Source organism: Dreissena polymorpha, chromosome 13 (genome assembly GCF_020536995.1).
Source record: "Dreissena polymorpha isolate Duluth1 chromosome 13, UMN_Dpol_1.0, whole genome shotgun sequence".
Classification (NCBI taxonomy): domain Eukaryota; kingdom Metazoa; phylum Mollusca; class Bivalvia; order Myida; family Dreissenidae; genus Dreissena; species Dreissena polymorpha.
Window position 1 is genome coordinate 4,298,085 of NC_068367.1, and position 20,531 is coordinate 4,318,615.

The 20,531-nt window shown below is 31.9% G+C and overlaps 1 long non-coding RNA gene across 1 annotated transcript; it reads right to left on the reverse strand.

Annotated features, from left to right (window-relative positions):
- Window positions 1-11,790: 11,790 nt before the first annotated feature.
- LOC127856619 (uncharacterized) lies at window positions 11,791-13,647 on the reverse strand. The gene is made up of 3 exons (XR_008038145.1): window positions 13,462-13,647; window positions 13,130-13,220; window positions 11,791-12,565 (listed from the first exon to the last, which is right to left on the reverse strand). It is a non-coding gene; the product is annotated as an uncharacterized LOC127856619 (long non-coding RNA).
- Between the last annotated feature and the right edge of the window lie 6,884 nt (window positions 13,648-20,531).

Below are 20,531 nucleotides of genomic sequence, written 5' to 3' on the forward strand. Positions count from 1 at the left end.
TAATTTTTTCAGTTTATTTGTCTCTTTTTGCGTCAGAAGAACATCGATTAAAATATTTATAATAAAGATATATTTAGCAGATGTTACAATCTGATTTTTATACGTTATTTAAACAAGGCAATAATTCATTCTCATTTTTGTCATAAAACATTACACTGCGAATAGTGCTGGTTGAACATGATAAGTTGATAACAATAGACGTGACAAGTATTCACCTCCACATTGCTAAGAAAATATGGCGGTGGCCAATTATTATAGACAATTCCAGAACCAATCAATTGACCGCCGCGACATTGGCTATCACGTGACCCGCTGCCATTACGGTACTGAAGAATCTGGTAGACTTCAGCGTTCAAAGATATGTCAAAAAACAAAGATTCGAAGCATGAGTTTATTATATTCTACATAGCTCAAAAAATATTAACTTAAAATAATACACGCTAGATTTCTTACATATGTGTCTCTGCAAAAATATCAGTGACAACACGTAATGTTTAAAGCCGAAATAGCTGTTTTTTTACGTACTCCTTTCAGTTATGCCTTTGCTTTAAACACAATTATTTCTTTATTGAATGCTATTATTTGAAGATAGTTATACAGGTTATATCCGCATATAAAGTCCGACGTAAACGTGCGATTTTTTGCGTTTAATATTTCGAACAAATTAATTAGCGATTTTTTTTAAAGATTTGTGACCGAGATAAACAATTTAATTGAAAATTAAGATATCTGCATTTGTTTAAAACATAATTATTTCTTTATAAATACTTCTATAGTTCCAGATATACTCATTTAAAAAATGTGTAAGATACAATACCGAGGCATGATTTTTTTAATAGTACATCTTTGTTTTTATAACGATTTATTAAATCGTAAATAATATTTCTTATTTAAATAACATTTTTAAGGTAATGTAAAATTTATAGCCGAAATAAAGTTTTTGATTTAACTAAAATTCGTCCGGGAATATTAATAAATAAAACTCTGTAAGATTTCATGTAAAGGTAAACTTTTTTATTTAAAAGTATATGGTTTATTCTTAAACTTAAGTGTTTTTTAGGTATATCTTTTATTTAAAAACGCTTTCAAGCTTAAACAAAGATCTCTAGCCCGAAGTGAATTACGTGATGTTAAATGAACTAATCCAGGGGATATGCATTAGCGAAAATTTGAAAGATGCCAGAACATAACAAAGTGTTTTTTATTGAAAAGTGAATATCTGCTTTTGCTAATAATTTTATTTTTATTTTATAATTTAAATAACATTTTACTGTTAAAATCAAAGGCTATAGCCTGAAAAAAACTGTGTTTGTCTTGCTCTCAATGTTTACTTAACTGATTTCTTGCTTGCTTTACTCTATTTTGATAAAATGTACATTTACGATAAAAATGCCACATATGTAGCCATACGTAAAATTAAATAGCCCCAATAATGTTCGCTACATTCCGTAAACGTATAAATTTATTTCTTAAATTTTCACTATAAAGTTTAGATTTAAAATAAAATATTAAACACGAACGTAATAAGTGATGTTTTTCTTCGTTACTTACGGATTATCAATTTAAGCAAGATGATAGTAAAACCAAACACATCTGCGATCGAGGAACGAAAGCATTCCCTCAGTGGGAGACTGTTCCAATGGTGGATTAAAATTGTTAATTGGTTTGTCTGTGACACCATATGTCTACACATGTGTATATGCCGTTATTAAGATAAGGTACCACGCGTCACCTTCTAATAACATTTCAAATGACAATCAAGGCCTAATTCGTGCTGAGTTTTATCAGAGATGTAGATCTCTTAAATGATTCAGATGAACCGGAAAAAAAAATATTTATTTAAATAATACGAACTTTATATGATAATTGTATCGATAACCGAAACCATCTAAATCTTCAAATATATTTAATAAAATCGCGTTACTTCGTTTTATTGTTCAGGGACCTATACAAACATATAGGTCCTTGCATTGTTCTTCAGTACTGTAATGGCGGCGCATGCGAGTATTATGGGGCGGTAATCCGGGAGTTATCAATTTCTGGGATTGTGTATACTCGACCGATCCCAATTAAGATATTAAATATCGGATAATATATAATTAAGCGTGTACAAATAAATAACATGAGTGTAAATATGCGATTGGTGTTGGACAATAAGATCGAAACGAATTTGGAATCGCTGTTCAAATATTATCAGTACTTAAACAATATTACCACGTTAAAATGTCAGTGCTGATAGCAATAGTACGAGGATACGTATTTTGACGCTGATATATACGTGTAGTTTAGAATAGAACCTGATTACCAATATTTTGTGAATGTCGACCTTTTTTTATTAAAGCATATTTAATGTTTGTGTTTTTAGTTACAACTTATATATAGATTTGTATTACGAAATATGTTCACACTTCAATTGCGATACACTTAACTGACATATAAAAAATACACTTTGTTATGAGTTCGCGAAATAAAATTAACGTATTTTGTCTATTTTATTATATATTTTCCATGTTACGGACCAATTTTCAAAAGTAGGTATGTGCATTGCACAAACAAACCAATGAATGTGTATATTCATTTATCTCGTAAAATTAACTAGTTTCACTGAATGTTGATAATTTTGATATAATCATCGTTAAATTGTATCAGAATTGCTGTATTTGAAATAAATCTTATCGGTTGTTTTCTGTTCCTATACTATGGTGACCAATGTATAATGATATATTTCTTAATTAAGTGAATATCATCATGACAACTGAAAATGCCTTTTGCTAGTAACCATATAGAACTATTACATTGGTGTTTCCAGATGGATTTTTCAATAGCTTTACAGTCATATCACGGCATTCAGTATACAAATATTTTTTGGTTGGATAGGTGGCATAACATTGATAAGTAACATACTTATGCCAGTAACTGACTGCTGATCTATTTGAAGAGGAAGGGAGACAATGGCCGTAAACAGGATTTCAAGTTACGTGGCCGAGCCGGGGATAGAACCAAGATCCTCGTGTCGTAGTCCTATTCTCTCCCGACTACACCTGTCGTCGGAAACTACGTTTTAAAGTTTGAGGCGTTTAATAAAGCCCTATTGTTCTAAGTATACAATTCAAATAAAGTATGCATGAGTATGCATTAAACTTTATAATGTTGTTTATGTTTACGCGGTTTCGTCAATGTGCACACACTTATTCCGTTCAGCTGGACTCACGATCAAATATCGCAAAGGTCAAGTAATTTTTATACGATCGTATTACGATCCTCAATATGAGACACAATTCTACAGTACTGCAACGATAAACAAATGATGTAGTTAATCATGTATTTATTTTTATGACAATAATTACATTTTAGTAATCTATCAACTATACATATTATTTCCTTTCCACGATCTAAGCTATAAAATACCAGCCGTTAACTTTGAATATAGATATGACATGGTGTTAGTTTTTTAATAAACATGTTTTAGTTTAATGAAAAAATAAACTCATAATCAATATTGGTGAATTACATATAATTAACTGCAAAACTCGCATAACAGAAAAAGAAATATTAATCTTATTTAGTATAATACAAATAGTTATGGGACAGCAAATTCCCATGCAGAAATCATTTTATACATAGACTTGTGGTTATAACATACACACTATGTTGGTGATTGCAGCTTACTGTTAGCTAATTGCGCGGTAAACACGTGACACGATGCTTATATAAAACATAATTTGACCAATTTTTACTGATTAACAATACCAAAAGCACGACCATATGGTTCGACACAAATATGTGACCCGATGCTTACATGGAACATAATTGGACCACTTCATGCTGATAAAGAATACAATATGCACGGGTGTATGGTTCGACACAGATAAGATAACGAAAGCGTAAAATAATTTTATAAACCAACCGAAGACTGAACACTTATTTTTGTTTTTGATGAGAAAATGCTCTCTAAGGTTATTATATCATTAAATATTCAAACTTATTAGACAGCAATCACTGTTATTAATTACAAATCCTTGTTTGTAGTAGCTATCAGAGTCAACAAAATCTGTAAGATTATTCCTTTGTCGGCTCTAGCATTATATCATGTATATCCGTAGTATCGGTCCTCTTAATGAATACATACGAATAGACAAATACAAAAACACGCATGTTTTATATGTCAATCTATAGTTAAATGTGTTTTCTTGGATTTAACATCAAAATTTTATTATTATTATTATATGTTTTTATTGTTTTTATTATTATTGGTATCAATACCTATTTTAATAAGTCCAGATATATACACTTAATATGAACAACTGTGATGAAATAAAGTAAACATGAATTATTAAAATTACGAAGGCTTTTACTTTCTAGTATTGGACTTCAATCCATAATTTTAATTATATTAAAGCGCATATCCGATAGGTAATGTGTGACTCGATTTTTGAATACAGATAGTATCTCCCGTTATGTGCATTTATTCTTTTAAGCATGCACATATATTTGTCCTCAAAAAACAACATAATCCGTAGATACAAAAGACCGGGGCTGTGTTTTATATCTATAATTAGTGATTTTTTAATACGGCGATGCCTCATTAAATGTATTTGGGAACAGACATAAAGATTTCAATTGTATGCTAGTTAATTCACATAACAATAGATGTGATACTCAATAAACATTAAGCGCACAGTAATAATACAAGTAAATGTTGATCGAGTGTAATGTAGGAACGCATTGTTTTGCTTAAATCGAACGGATCTAAACGACATAAATACCAACAAACTAACTTCTTTAGTTTAAGTAATTTTATGTGTATGTGCGTCATGCGTATTCAGTCATTCCCTTAAATATTGGTGCACTATGATAGTATATGTTTTATGTTTTTACCACATGCGTATTTTTTCTGTTTCGTTGACCTCTAGAAGATTTATTTTCCTTAACAATATCATTTTAATTCCATGCCTATAAATAATAGTTCAAATATATGTGTATATATGTTTACTCTGTTTATCATGTCAATGTTTACTGTGTTGATCGCTAATGAAGTGTAAGATATTGCACTATGTATACATATTACCCTTATTCTTTTTGTGAATAGTTGTAAACTTGGGTTTTATTATTTGTTCAGCTCTTTATGTATTTGGTGGAAATAAAGTATATATATATATATATATATATATATATATATATATATATATATATATATATATAAATATATATATATATATATATATATATATATATAAACTGTATTAACAGTTAAGTTTTATTTTTAATTTTGAAAGCCTTACTGCTTTAAGTGGTACCGTTGTTTATCTAGTATATTATCATCTTCATATGCGATTTATTTGCTATTGTATTTATCAAGCAAATACCTTACGATAGTGTATATATTTTCGGGAAGAAATACAGTGGTATAGTTTAATATTTATGTATTATACTAAAGTGTTAGTTCAAAAGACAGTGCTCTTCCAATACTAGATAATGAATGTAAAAAAGCCGTAACACCGATAATAATTTTCATGATACTGTATACATGAAAGCCCCATAGTCAGAATTCGAATATTCTTTTTTAATCAAGAATTGTACACAACGAGTGTCATGCTCAAAGATGTTTAGAAGACATTAGATCTGAATAGTTTTTCTGATTTCCAATCGAACCTTGATAGAATCCGAAATAACTGATTAATCGCGGTTGTGTGACACCAAAGTCTTTGAAGGAAATTAAATTTTTAGAGCATCTTTTTTCACCCTAACCTCAGTGTAATGTGGAAGATCTACACGATAATAGCAATACAGTTATCTAGAGGATAATGGTGCGGAAATCATCCTGCTAACGCAATAAAATAGCCATATAGAGAATAACAGGTTACTGTCCCATCGTTTTGTAATATATCAGGCGAGGCTTAGAATAATAAAACGGCGAGGCTTGCCGAGCCGTTATTTTTTTCGTGCCGAGCCTGATATATTACAAAACGATGGGACAGTAACCTGTTTTTCTGTTTATCATACCACATTTTCCTAAAAAACTGCAAAACAATTCATTTTTTATATTTAAAACGTACGGATCCCCGCTGATTTTGCTGATCCGGCTTTTACACGCTGACATACATGTAGCAACGGCGTTCGAAAAGACGACAGGAATAATCGTTTATTTTAAACATCGTATAGCGAAAAACAGTTGTTTGCACTACGAATGGGAAGAGTACACCCGTTTTAATTATAAACGCCTTGAATTGGAGATCAGGAATGTACTGCAGTGACAAATTTAATCGAAGAACACACTTCACCGAATAGTTTGGAGACGCCATTTTTGAGATGTGTATTGAAATTGACATTTTGATGATGTTGTCAATATTGACATAAGCGTGTTAAATCTTTCGTTTCAAATGTTGAGGATTAGCATACAGTTATCATTTGTCTTTACTTTTTGTGCAAAACTTGCGAGTGCAATATCTATATCGATATTTAAGATGTATTGTCCCATTGATGACGTCATTTAACTTATGTAGTGCAGGATGTGGTGGTGTTTAAAAAATAAACGTTTTTGTGATTTTTGACTTTAAACTAGAATAACATATGTACGTTCTTGGTATCAAATTGTTTGTTTTGTTGAACCTGATTCATGTTGATAGAAATTGTGGACTTAATTGCAAATCCCACGTAACTCCAAACAATACAAGAACTTCCTGTTGACCATGATGTTAAAAAATATAGCAGGCAACGTTATATCAGGCAGATATCAATGCGGTAGTATGATAAATAATTATATCGGGTCCTGAAGGAATCCAAAGGTAACCTGGTTGCCGTATTGTACGATTAAAGTGACAACAGAAACTCGTGCTTACCACATGCAAAAATAGCAATCTCTCTCTCTCTCTCTCTCTCTCTCTCTCTCTCTCTCTCTCTCTCTCTCTCTCTCTCTCTCTCTCTCTCTCTTTCTCTCCCTTTCATTTTATCTTATCAATCATTCGTCTTAATCATAGTCAACTCGTCTTATAGTGCTGTACAATAGCTACACAATGGCAATTTGTAACGGATACGATCATTTTTAAGGGTACGATTATTTTCATATCTTCTTATATTATTTACTACATTTTTTCGAATTTCCCCATGGGTTTTTTATGTATAAGAAAACAATTACGTTAATTGTATCTATCCTTTAACGCCAAACAAATTAATGGTATATAAAGTAAATCAATAGATTGTTCTTGAGTTTTTCCCTCATGCGCATTAAGTATAATTGAACAAATCAAACAGCTTCTCGTCGTTTCCATTTGCAGCATTAAGAATCAATAATTGCATGCATACATTTCATATTATTTAGTTTCCTGCTCTAAGTATTCAGCCAAACGAACAACACCAAAATAAGTTCGAAATGAGGTAAATAGCATTAATTTATTGTCTATTTGATTTAATACAAATTTCACTCCGCAAATCATTTCATAAGATAATAAAAACAAAGTAGTGCTTGTGCACTGTTATTGTTTCTGAATGTAAGGAAACACAAAAACGTATAACCAAACCACGCCGTTCCTATTTTATTCATTTGTATCAATTAAATAATACAGATAACGATATTGCGTAGGATATGGTGTCCGTCTATCATTTCGGAGATCATAATCTCGACTCCCCCAGCGTTCGATAGATCATACACGAGGAAACAAAGGGTGTCTACGTATTCTTTAGGCTTCCGATGCTAACAACCTTGAGGTTTGAACTAAACTATTTTTTAATGTTTTTTTATCAACTTATTTGATATCATCGACCGGTAATTAGGATATTATTGTATTTTCGGGCTTATTATGCTTAATCAAACAAAGACTTAGGCTATTTCATTTAAAAATTCACAGAAGCCAAATGCCTGTATCGATTCTTAACGATTTTTTGGTAATAATTAGTAGAGACTAAATTACAATTACACTTACACTTAAGCGTACTCTTATATATTCTCGATAGTAAAGAGAAACATCCATGCAACAACAACAGAAATCAGTCTCCTTAGCATTAAACAGTATTGAAAGCAACATTACTATTCAAAATGTACGAAATAAAAAGATTGAAACTCAGCGTCATAGTGGATGTCATGAGTCTTGGTGCAAATGTTAAAAATAAGGCATTGCGATATATATATGACAAGGTTATACACCTTAATATGAATAATGACTGATGGTTGGCAGGGGGGAATAAAAAAATTAGTATGTGTATGTTTATTATGTTTTATTATGTGAACGCATATTCCAACGACAATTTGAAACGAACATAATGTTATTGAAAAACAATTAATGATTATTAATGGGGAACCATCCACTAAGCATAATAACAAAACACTTATGTGCAAGACATTCAACTTCATTATTTAAAAGTATGGAATTAGCTGCGCATACTTATATTTGCAACTCGCATTTAAAACAAAATGTTTTCTCCTTCACAATTTTCTTTTCAAACGCTCAGAATTTTCTTATATCCCATGTTATGTTATGTAATATGTGTATGTACATTTGACGCTTGTATCTGTTAAAGCTGTAGGATCTTTGTCAATCTCAATACTTTTAATATAATTGATATATTGTTTTCCCGAAACGGTATTTTAAGACAGCATTTTCCTTATTCCACAATCGTTTTTTTTAAATTAAATTCCAAGTTTCTATTTCATGCAACTTTTGACGTTTTGGTCCGTAGAGACGATCTGATTATGATATTTCATACTGTGATTACTAAAATTGAAATCAATATAATAATTTGGCATTTACAAACCATGATAATATTGCAATATATTATATTATTCGTTTGTTTTATGTGTTATTCGATATAACACATAGTTTAAGGTAGTACAACTGTAATGGGCAATATTCCAAAATCCATTAAAAGTATTATTTTCATAAACTTCATAGCATATGTGGTCTTATTACAAATTTTTAGGGTGGCTTTCCAGGCCAAAAAAATTTCGTGATTTTTTCTGTATGATGACCCATAATTTGAATTTTCTTCTAAATTAAATTACCCCTGGGGATAAATAAATTCAATAAAATCAATTTGTTAGCATTTTTTTGTTAACAATGTTTGTATATGTAGTACAGGATAAGATTGTAGATGATCAAAATAATATAATACAAGACAATTGAGTGATAACAATAATGAAAAAAATCTTTTTATTTTGTAAGGTCCTTCAAAACTACAAGTTCGACCCATGTATGCAAAAATCACCTATACACAATTTTCTCCTTTTTTTTATAAGTTGAATGTTATTTCTTTGGAATTTGAGCATTTATATTTTAGCAGAGACATGTGATCAGCTTAAATCAAAGTAAAAAAGCAATTTGCTCGTGTATATTTTGAACAATTCACTAAAATCTAATTAGAAATATTTTTCAATAAATTCAAAACCACATAACGGCAAATGGTCAAAATATGCAAAATAAACAGAGTCATTTACCAATTCAGTTAACACCTTCAATGCTCTTACTCTCCTTATACATATATTTAATACATTATGCAGTTATGCTAAATCTGCCAATATAGAGATGGCGTTGGTGAGGTGGGGATGGGGGTTCGGATGGAGGCATGAGTAGGTCTGAAAAGTGAATTATTTTTTTACAAAGTTGTATACTAAGTATAACCAAGATCTATAACACTGTTAGATTTAAATTCAAATGACCACCTACCTAACAAGCTAGTATTCATTTAATAATAATGTACAAACACAAATAGTAATGCAAAATTTCATAACGAAACTAAATAAGCGTATACTTATAAGTTCCTTTGACATGGACGGGGCTTTCTACACTATATCCTTCAGTTAGTTACAAATACTCAAGCAAACTTTGTGAAACTTGGCATTCATATAAAAGGCAATGTAGGGATTAAGTACAACCCTTCATTTTTCACCTTATGTAATTGATCAGGTCACTGTTACTAAAAATAGAAACAAAAATTCACACAAAATGGATCCTATGATAACTCAAAAAGTACTAAGGGTGCTTTGATGAAATTTTGTGCACTTATAAAGGGCATTATGTAGAGTATGCAGTACCATATTTCATACCTTAGTTGAAATCACTGTAACTTAAAAATAAATAAAGAAATGCACAATATATGACTCCTGTAATTACTGAAAAACTACTTAAGGTACTGAAATAAAACATGTAAGTACTTAAATATTTTTAGAACAACTTCATGTACTTTTTTAGAATAAGTGACTAAGCATTTTTTTAAATTAAAACATCACGCATTGCATCCTCTCCACCCCTGTTATTAAGCATTGTCAAATACACCAGTTTTAGCCCTGACCCAGCAATATGTCCAGCCGTAGGCCTTTTCATTACACTTCATGAAATAAGTGGGCTCAATGTTCTGGGCTTAAGCACTGTTGAAAGCAATTTTTTTTACACAGCCAATGGAGAAATCTGTGGGTCTTTAGATTTTTTAAAGACAAATTCACAAATTGGAGCAACTTTCAAAGTGCTGCCACATCTGCCATAGCATCGTGTACATTGTATGTTTCACCAAGCAACTAAAACTAAATCAACTTGCTTCAAGGACTGCTTTGTATATAATTTTCTGAATGTTGATAGAGAATCGATAAAAGCACAGTTATACAAAATATCAATTGCACTTACATTTACCAAGATTGAAACAAAAATTGTTAAATAACAAGAGCTGTCAGAGGACAGCGCGCTCGACTGTTCGAGTGCTTGACATTATAACGTAAGCCATCATAGGGAAATTGTTCATATTCAAACATTTATTAGACGATCTGTGGTGTGTGGTTATTTATTAGATGATCTTTCAAAAATAAAAAAGGAAAAAAAAAATTTTTATGGGGGGGGTAGGGGGGGTAGGGGGGATGAGAGGGGGGGTATAATGTGCACGGCGCCTATACCACGTGACTTTTTCGGATCTGTGTTGGGAGAATAACGCGCGACCCAGTTAACATTTTTACGGATCTCTTTTTAAATATTTCACCATTTTTAATGGGATGAAGTGGACAGCCCGCTAATTCGTAAGAGTTTTCTATAGGTAATTTGATCTTTTAAAAAAAATAAGTATTTTTTCAGTAAAGTGCAACCGCGCGTTTGAACGGTTAGAAAAATGTCGGATCAGTGTGGGGACTTCATATTATAAAAGCGCGGTTGCACTTTACTGAACGAATATTTATTTGTTTAAAAAGATCGTGATACCTATAGAAAACTCTCACGAATGAGTGGGCTCTCCACTTCATCCCATTTAAAACGGTCAAATATTTAAACAGACATTTTACAAATGTTAACTGGGTCCTGCTTTATTCTCCCAACACAAATCTTAAAAAGTCACGTCGTATAGGCACCGTGATGTGGGGTGTGGTAATTTATTAGATGATGTTTAAAAAAAATTTGGGGGGTAAGGGGAGTAGGGGGATGGGGTTGAGAGGGGGTATAATGTGGGGTGGGGTAATTTATTAGATGATGTTTAAGAAAAAAAAATTGGGGGTGGGGGTAGGGGGGTGGGGGTGAGAGAGGGGTATAATGTGGGGTGAGGGGGAGGGATTCTGGGTAGGGGCGTGGGGTATTGTTTGGGCGGAATCCATTGTGGTATTCAGGTAAGTGTTGTTTTGTCAAAGTAATAATATAAAATGTGATCATAAATAAAGAAGTTATGGCAATTTAAGCAAAATGTTCACTTATCTAAGTGTAAAAGGGGCCATAATTATGTAAAAATGCTTGATACAGTGGTCTGCTCTTGTTTATAGGTGGTGGTCATGTTGGTTAACAAGTATGCAAAATATAAAAGCAATATGTCAAAGGATATAGGAAATATATGGGGTAGTACGCAAACTTTAACATAGGTTTATCAATAATATGCATATTCTAAGTATAAAAGGGGCAATAATTATGACAAAATGCTTGATAGAGTTGTCTGCTCTTGTTTATAGGTTGGGGTGATGTTGGTTAACAAGTATGCAAAATATGAAAGCAATATGTCAAGGGACAATGAAAATAAATGGGGTAGAACGAAAACTTTAACATTTGCTGCATATTCTAAGTGGAAAAGGGGCCATAATTATGACAAAATGCTTGATAAAGTTGTCTGCTCTTGTTTATGGGTTAGGGTCATGTTGGTAAACAAGTATGCAAAATATGAAAGCAATATGTCAAGGGACAATGAAAATAATTGGGGTAGTACGAAAACTTTAACATTTGCACGCTAACGCTAACGCAGATGCTCACGCCGACGCCGGGGTGAGTAGGATAGCTCCACTATATATACTTCATATATAATAGTCGAGCTAAAAACGACGACCATTATGAACAACTAAGCACACATCTCGAAACTTTTCAAGCCAATGTATAATTCTTTCGACAGCCACTCATATTGACACTGGCTGCACAACTTATCTAATGAATGTTATTGTCCCGACACTGGCTGCACAACTTATCCAATGAATGTCATTGTCCCAGCAGTCATTGAAATGCCTGTAACTTGTAAAGCCTCTTGACTTATTGGAACAGTTGGCGTGACGTATGTTGCGAACTGACTACCAGACTGGACTTCCACCGTTGCATATGAGTAATCTGCGGGAGTTCTCTTCCTTCAACTGGAAACATAGTTGCAACATTGCAATCTAGTAAAATATTGACACGCAATATCACATTTAGAATGCAACTAAACATAATAATGTTGGAATTGTATTAGGTTAATAATCATACTGCTGATCTTCCAGCCATAAAATGTGTGAACTGCTGATCTACCAGCCATGAAATGTGTTTATAGAAGAACAAAACCATGATGTTTTAAAGAAGATTATTGTTATTTTGACATATTGGTTTGGCTATTATTATAGGATTGGAAAAAATTTCAGATAATTAGGCGAAAATACTTGTTTTTGAATTGGCAATGAGTCAGACATTCTGACCCACAGGATTTGTATTAAAAAAAAGGTCTGCAAAACGTTACCTAACTTACACTTGTGAGAACATAGATAATTGGTTTTACAACACATTTTATATAGTTTGATGTTTTCCATGTGCATGAAATGATGCAAAAAAATTATTGTTACCGCAGATAATCCAAATAATAGATTCTTATGTCATTTTATTTAAGATAGCATCGCTAGCTAAAATCCTAGCTGATTAAGTCGCAACTTGCTCTATCACCTTACCAGCTGGCTGTTCCATAGGATATTGTTTTGAGGTTTAATCTTGACAGCATATTGTTTACCCGGGATGGTCCACGCAGGCTGTCCACGATTGCTAAATGCAGAAACAAATATAACTATAGCAAAGATACAAGTAAGTACAAGATCTAAAAAAACAATACACTTTTACTTCTGGTTACTGTATCTCGATGTTTACAGTAAAGAGAGCATAGACAAAGACCATAATATAATGATAATAATGCACCTAATTTACATCTTTGAACTAAATATCTATATAAATGATTACCGTATGTGTATTTTATATAAACGTTCTGATCATATGTCTGTTATCTTACCTGTTTCAAGTTTTGTATTGACAACAAAACAGGGTATTCCACTTTTCCAGGTCCATTTTTCCCATTGTCTTTGACTGTGTGGGTTTTACCATACGCTGCAGTGTTTACCAACTGAAAATTAATGTTACTTCACTCTTCGTACAGATTTTTTTCTTTTTACTACTTCTTTTTTACTCGTTTACCGTCTTTTTGGTTACGATTCACGATTGTTGTTTTTTTTATGTTGTCGCGAAAATATATTACTTTCGGTTCATTTTTTACACAATTTTTTAAGAAAAATCTATTTTGACGTCGTAATATATTGTACTATGCATATCAGCGATACAATCTATTATGGAATTATATCACATGCTATACCCTGTTTCCCATGTTATACAACCATTACATTTTTTTTTTACACATGTGTAATACAACATTTTTAAGCGTTTTCATTGGCTTAGTTTTCGTTTATTGACCAATCGCATTTTGTTATTTTGCTGAAATGACGTTGCAACGTCAAATGACGTCACGAAATGTAAACAATATTCGGGATTAATCATTATGTTTGCTTAAATATTTATTTAATTTGCTCATTTAAAAGCATGTGATAAAAAAGATCTGACACTCGTTGTTATATCATACCATATTTTACTAAACTCGTCCAGGAAATTCGTTAGAATTCCTGAACTCGTTTAATAAAATATGGTATGATATGACAACTCGTGCCAGATCCTATATAATTATATAAAACATGTTGTTATTTAAGACTTATACTTTGTCCACAATAAACCGAACAAAACGGACATCTCACGACTTCAGTTACGATATTTACCGACATTAGCCGATGTCAACCGATCTTACAAAAAAACGCGGGAAATGATTACAGGTGTACTACTCTAAGATGTATTTATTACTATTATTAACATTTATACAAAACTAGACAAACAGAAGTGAAATCAAATGAGTACTTTCATGTTTATCATTTACGTACTAAAAAAGCCCACGACATAAAACACTTATTAATGACAGCTGGGTCATAGAATTGAACGCAAAATAATATCCGTTTTACTGGTTGGTTTATATTGGCGGCAAAAGGACTCCAAACTTCAGAAATAATATTATATATAGTGGATTAATTTAATATTCTATATTGTAGAATATATAGTAGATTAGACATTTCTTTGCAAGCAAATAATGCATTCCAAAAAACATACCAATGTTCTGTGTAGAAATAATCATCTTTAGGATACGTACAACAGTCTGACCATGTGTTTAACATTTTATAAGATAGAGGCATGACTCTTGCTGTGGTCTGGGCTTATTTTTTGTTGAAGTTCACCTCATTGACTAATGTTTACCCATCATGCTGGATATTGTTTCAGCTCATAAATCAGACCAGACAGTGAACGCTTGAAAATCAGGAAAATGCTGGACAAATGTGGTGTAGGCAATATTGTTTGGAGATTTATAATTATACATTGTGTGTTGGGAGAGAACAAAACAGATCTGTCATAATCAATCACCCTACCGCGGACGATATTTTAATCATGGAAGACATTTACTCTTGTTCCAATGTCCAATTTATAAATTAGTGAACTGAACTTTAAATCAAAATTTAGATTTGCGGACATTACTGAACATCTTATGTAAGCGATTATATTCAACTATCAATTTTAAACAATAACAAAGTTGGGACATTTCAAATTTTAACATACAATTGTTGTCCATATTTTTTACGATATAGAAAAATGCAAACAAAGTTCTCATCTTGATATGTAATCTTAATTCAATTAATTCAATTAACACCAATGCCATAATATGAACTCTCTCAAAACAAATCGTGCATACACACCACAGACGTGCGCTCGGTTGTGCTTAGTGTATACATCAGGACAACCGTTTCGAAATACAGTAATGTGTTGATATCACAGGGTACAGGATGTGAGTGCATTTTATGTGACTTTGTTTGTAAGTATGACATTGGAGTTAGTATCTTATTTCAGGAGGAGGTAAATATTGCATTATCAAAGTGTGAAAATGAAATGCATTGCACGGCACACTTGTGTTGGACATTTTACCCCCCCCCCCCCCATTACATGTGAACAATAAGTTATTAAAATGATTTTAACTAAGCGCACTCATTTTGTAACAATACATTACAATGTGTTTCGATAAATAAAACTTACACACATTCTATAAAATTATCGATTTTGATTCGTAAAAAAATATGTTAATTGGAAACAGTTTACGCAAACTCGTTTTGTGCTGTTTCATACTGTTTTGGCGATTGGTCACTTGCGTTAAATAAAGGACCAACTAATTTTTTTATAATAAGAATGCAATACTGCTCCAGCAGCTGGAGTTTCACTTCTTTATATTGCAAGATACACTTGCAATAGTTTTTACATTTCAACCACCACGGATTGAAATCTTGTTAAGGCTGTCTAAATAAAATAAAAAAAGGTAATTATACAGAAAGGTTTTTGATTTTTAAAGTTTGCTTTCCTTCTTCATCACACATCATTCCATTATGAACTATAACTTTCAAGCAACCTTTTAACAGATTTCGGCATGTTTTGAAGTTTGTCATTAAATGATTAAATTATATTGATAAATGTAAACATTGGATCCAAAAAGCTCCAGTAAAAAAAACAATAATAAAATTGGTGTTTCCTCACAAATATCAAAACTAAAACGAAAATTTGCGAGTCTGAAACATTTTTTTATTTTGTCAATTAAACAATACGTGAAAATGTCCCTTTAAACACATGTGTGAATTTCACACCAATGATTGAAGCTTAAGATATTAGAAAGGTACTGATTTACAAGTTTCTTTTTTCACAAAGAAAGTTTTTAAGCATTAAAATTCACATTGATAAGCGCCAAATTCAAAAATTGGAATTAGGGAAGGACGACCTCTCCAAACTCTCCCCGCCCCCCCCCCCCTTTCACGTCAAGAATTCCTGCGTACGGCTCTGTAATATGTTGCACATATGCACGATCGTTACAAATGGAATCGAGCAGAGTGTGTCATTATTCAGCTCGTTATTTTCACGTCGCGGACTATCAATTACAGAGAAGACTCGTGATAATGATCTCGACCTTACACCTTGCGGACTCTATATCATTATGTACAATTATTTTCACACAAATACTGTAATTAAAGTATATTCTACCGGTACTAAAAACAGTTATCAAACGTGAACTCAATGTTACATGAACTAATTGTTCTGTTTAAAGCAACCCTTTTTTTTAATTCGTTCATTTATATAGCTCTGAAATCCACGTACTTATGATATTGACCAATATATACATTAAAACTACTGCAACGTAAGAAAATCTTTCAATTGTTTAATAGCCCTACTACCCTACCATATACTAATCAATAAACCCTCCTTATCCGGTTTCGTGGGACCCACTCAATCAGCACTTTTAGCATCCCATTACTGTAACATTGTCATTTGAGTGACATATGCATACTGTCGCGATCGAATTAAATAATTTCAGTTTTCTTGTCATCGAACGTTTAAAGCTTTTATGGCACATGCATTTTGGTTACTTAATGTACATCCCTGAAAGCGACTCGGAATACAAATACTGTTTAGTTTAATTGTATTGACAATCTATAACAAAGCCAGCACAACTATATAAAGGCGCAAAAATAAAATTTAATAAAAAGGGTCGATTTTTTAAACGACTATAATAATATTAAGTAGTAGTACTAGTAGTAATAGTAGTAGTAGTAGAAGTAGTAGTAGTAGTAGTAGTAGTAGTAGTAGTAGTAGTAGTAGTAGTAGTAGTAGTAGTAGTAGGAGTAATTGTTGTTGTTGTTGTTGTTGTTGTTGTTGTTGTAGTTGTAGTAGTAGTAGTAGTAGTAGTAGTAGTAGTAGTAGTAGTAGTAGAAGTAGTAGTAGTAGTAGTAGTAGTTGTAGTAGTAGGAGGAGGAGGAGGAGTAGAAGTAGTAGTATTAGTAGAAGTAGTAGTAGTTGTTGTTGTTGTTGTTGTTGTAGAAGTAGACTATATAAATATCTCAAAATTAATATGTCATACACCATACTCATTTCATTCGACACCTGTTAAAATAAATAGGCGTACACGTGTTAGAGGATACTTTGAATTAATTCGTTATCCGAGGAAGATTTATTCGTATTTACGGTACCTTTATAAATGTTTCAAGTTCTCTTCTTAAAGCAAATGTAACACTATTACTACATCACAAACGATTAATACGTGATGCAGTATTTAATCATTTGGTCGTTATACCCAACTTATCGATAGAAAGCTTTAACAGCGCTTTATTTGCATCGGTTTTTTTGTTGACAACTATTCATAAATGAAGCGATATCTCAATTTTTGCTTAAGTCAGGAAAGTTTTTTCTCTTGATTGAATACATGCTATTTTTTCTTATTTTAACATGCAGTATACATATTTTTTATAGAATATACGACTTCTTTTCATACAGTCATTTTGCTAAATATGTGACCAAGACCCTTAAACGACACGTACTATTTTAATCTCAACATGATAATCATTTGTATATGTATTAATATATATGATTACATGTAATAGTTGTATGAACTGTAGTGATTATATGTTGAACATTTATTTTTGTAATATGCTGGAAATGTTCTTTTTCACGTATGTGGTTATTAGCCTCAAATACCTTGTGATATTTGCTGTCTCCTTCCGTACATATACTTTCGTCTGAGAGCATTAAGATGTACAATCGTATTATGTTGAATAGTGTGCTTGCGACACTCAATCTAATGGGATTGCTTTAATAAGATCGAAACAGCCTACTTCCCTTTTGAGAACAAGCGTCCATAAAGTAAATGCAATATACTATTGGTGAATTATATCAACTTCTAAAAAGTCAAAATGACCATCAGATAAAACAATTAACAACAGATTACTTCGAACGATCATCTTCCTTTGAATATTGTTTAACGACACGAACCAACTTGTTTTAAAATGTCCGTCTTTATAATTTTTAGAGCTCACAATACCAGCAGCGGTTGAAGCAACGATGGTATGACCAGAGACCAGAATTTAAATCACTACTCTTGGGAACAACTGATATTTTTCAGTATATGTGTCTTTTTTCCGTCAACAATACATGTCTTAACATAATATACAAATGTGAAGCCGATATGTAAGCATGATTTTTCTTTATAATAAAATTAAACAGCCATAATCAACTCAGATTTCATTTAATTTTTTTCAGGAAACAAAAACATAATATATTTTTTAATAGTGCATTCTGTATTTATTCAATTTAAGTCATAACTGAACAAGATTAAAAAACATGACCAATAATCTCTGTAATTCACCTCGTCATTTCCACATCGGGGTAAACCATAATTATATTTGACCGGTCGAAATACAGACGTTAAACACACGATTACTTAAACGTGAATAAATAATTAACATGAGTGTAAATATGCGATTGAAAGTTGACAAGACTATTTGTTCATTTCTGTTCAAATATGGTCATTGCATTAACAATAATCTCTTGTAAAAATGGCTTTTGTGAAAAAATATCACGAGAATAAATATTTAGACGCTGATCTACACATGCACTGTAATTTGAAACTGTTTTATACATATCGCATATAAAATAACGATCAAGGGATTGCTGTTCAAATATGGCTGATAATTTAACATTAATCTCTTCTTAAAATGTCTTGTGTGAACGAAATATCACGAGGATAAAAAATAGAACAATTATATATGCATGTAGTTTATAATACAACCAAATTTCCTTCAGAGGAGTTGTTGTTATATAGCGCAAACTAAAACGATAGTTTCAACTCATTAATAGGTGTTCAATGTTTTTTGTGGATATCCAACTGTTTGTGTAACGAACTATAAAAGTCATATCAGACGAACGTTAAACCGTGAGACTCGTACCTATCAACCGTAATCAACATACCTATCTGTAAAACAGACGTCAGTATAAACATAATAACAATGCGTTTTGAAGTTTGCGAAATATATATTTACGTATTGTATCTACGTAATGAAGTATTTACCTATATAACATACAAATGTCCCAAAGCATTGATATGCATTTCAAAAACAAAAATGTATTTTTAATCATTTAGGGAGCGAGTAAAAATCATGGAAACAATCCATTTTTCACGTGACTATATGTAGTCAAAATTCCGTCGATATACCAGTTTCACTGCGTTTGTAAAATTTTGATTTAATCATCGCTGCCTTTGTACAATGTAATCGTTTGTTTGTTTGATGTTGTTGTTTTTTGTTGTTGTTGTTGTTTTAAACATTCTTATCGGTTGTTACTTTTTCTCATACTACGGCAAGGTATGTCTCATTAATATGTGTCCCTTAATGGAAAACATGTTATCACAAATCACAATGGCATGTGTTCGTAACCAAATATCACTATTACATAAAAGGTACTTGATGATTAGGAAATACAAAATTTGTTATTTATCTTTTAAATGGATTTTTCGCCGTGTCCAAAAGTGTTCCAGTAATATCGCGGCGGTGAGATCACCAGGAGCCAATTGTATAAATATGGATACTTTTAGCCAATCCAAAATATAAACGTTGGATATTTTTTTCGGATAAAGATAACCAAAGTCAAATACCTTGGCTAAACCTTATCCAACATTTAACCAAAACGTGCGCCTGTTCGGATATCAATTTTTACAATCGCTATTCAAAAAATATATCATTAAATTGAAGATAATCAAAAGTTATCCGGTTGATAACAGTTATCCAGATTTATATAATTGGCTACAGTTTACCAACCCACCCGTTTTCTGGATAGCTGGTTCAACAGTATTACGTCCACATACTTATGTCAGTAATTGACAGCTGCCCTAGTTGAATTAGAGCTCAGGAGAAAATTGCCGTAGAAAGGATGTCATGACTGTTCAATAAAAGTTACGTGGAGCCGGGTATCGAACCCGCGATCCTCATTTTTTTTTAGTCCAACGCTCTAATGACTAGAAACCACATCTTAGTGTTTAAGACGTCAAACAAAGCCATATAGTGCAACATGAAAAAATGATATTAAGTATGACTATGTATGCATAAAGCTTAGATGCTTACAAGGTGTTTG